This window comes from Trachymyrmex cornetzi, unplaced genomic scaffold (genome assembly GCF_001594075.2).
Source record: "Trachymyrmex cornetzi isolate Tcor2-1 unplaced genomic scaffold, Tcor1.1 scaffold170, whole genome shotgun sequence".
Lineage (NCBI taxonomy): Eukaryota > Metazoa > Arthropoda > Insecta > Hymenoptera > Formicidae > Trachymyrmex > Trachymyrmex cornetzi.
The window spans coordinates 54,222-54,617 of record NW_017296310.1 but is presented as its reverse complement, the minus strand read 5'-3'; positions in this window follow the sequence as shown (position 1 = coordinate 54,617).

Below are 396 nucleotides of genomic sequence, written 5' to 3'. Positions count from 1 at the left end.
ATCATTAGTTCTACTAAACAGCAAACGTGATTAGTTATCAGATTCACGGCCGATTAAGTAATTGACGTTGATGGAAATGGCCCAAATGGTGATTCTTTACGAGAAGCACCATTTGGGTCAGTTCCACCAACGCTTAGCGCTTTTTTTACCTTTTTTTTAAAAAGGTAAGTTTGTATATAATTTTAAAATTCCATAGAGAATATATTTTATACACATAATACATATCATTAGAGTTAATTTACATTACCGTATATATATACTCGATCCACGAGGTAATTTTTTTGCCAGATTGCCAGATTCGTTCATTTTCCGTACAAAAACGTGTCGAGTATAAAATTTAACCTTGACACTCATTTCCTCGACGGCGAACACCTAGACACCCACTTCCTCGACGGC